The sequence below is a fragment of the Ictidomys tridecemlineatus genome, chromosome 6, assembly GCF_052094955.1.
Source record: "Ictidomys tridecemlineatus isolate mIctTri1 chromosome 6, mIctTri1.hap1, whole genome shotgun sequence".
Classification (NCBI taxonomy): Eukaryota; Metazoa; Chordata; class Mammalia; order Rodentia; family Sciuridae; genus Ictidomys; species Ictidomys tridecemlineatus.
Window position 1 is genome coordinate 45,666,813 of NC_135482.1, and position 1,245 is coordinate 45,668,057.

A 1,245-nucleotide genomic window follows, 5' to 3' on the forward strand; every position below is an offset into this window, starting at 1 on the left:
AGAAGGAAAAAGAGAATTACAATAAATCTTTTTGTGTCCTTAAATTTTATATCATGTTCATGTATTACCCTTTTGTTAAAAAGGAGAAATTTTTTAAATTGCTAATGAAATTTAGGCCAATCTCTTGGATCTGAGCATAATATTTCTGCTCCCTTATGTGTAGACAATGTTAATTAGAACTGAAAACTATGCTACTTCAGCAGAATGAATGCATTTACCAGTGTTATAAAATGTGGTTAGGATATAATGGTTAACAACTATGGCAACTTTGTATACTTCTAGACAAAATATAAGAGATATTACCCAAAGCAACTTTTTTTGTGGGGAAGGTGTGTTAGGGGGTCCTGGGGATTGAACTCAGGGGCACTCAACCATTGAGCCACATCCCAGCACACTATTTTGTATTTATTTTGAAACAGGGTCTCACTGAGTTGTTTAGCACCTCACCGTTGCTGAAGCTGGCTTTGAACTTGTGATCCTCCTATCTCAGCTTCCCAAGCCACTGGGATTACAGGCGTGCTCCACTGCGCCTGGCATCTGTCCTGTTTTTTGTACAAAATAAACTACACTGCCCAAATATTTGTTGCCAAACAAATCAGTTTTACAGATCTAGAATATAACCTCAGTAAATTAAAGATATTAACTGGCATATAAAATAATTCAGTACATTCCTTTGCCAGACTCAACTTGGACCAATATAAAAAATGAAAAGTTTATGAGCTTATGAGAGAAAAATACACTTAAGAAAATAGGAGGGGGAACCTGGTATGGTGGCAGATACCTGTAATTTCAGCAGCCCAGGAGGCTGAGGCAGGAGGATCACAAGTTCAAAGCCAGGCAGAGCAACTTAGTGAGACTCTAAGCATCCTATCAAGACCATCTCAAAATAAAAAATAAAAAGGGCTGAGGATGCGGCTCAGTGGTTAAGCACCTCTGGTTCAATCCCAAATATCAAAATAAAAAGTAGGAAGGAGCAGCTATAGGCGGTAGCTCCCTGTAATCTCAGTTAGGAGGCTAAGGCACAAGTTATCAAATTTGAGGCCAGCCTGGGTCAACCTAATGAAATCCTGTCTCAAAACAAAATAATAACAACAACAACAAAGGTCAAGGTCTAAGGTATAGCTCTGTGGTAGAATGCCCTGGGTTCAATTCCTAGTACCTTGAGGAAAAAGAAAAAGGAAAATAAAGAAAAAAGCAAGCAGGGGGTGTAGAGCACTTGCCTAGCATTCTAGAAAGGGAGCAGAA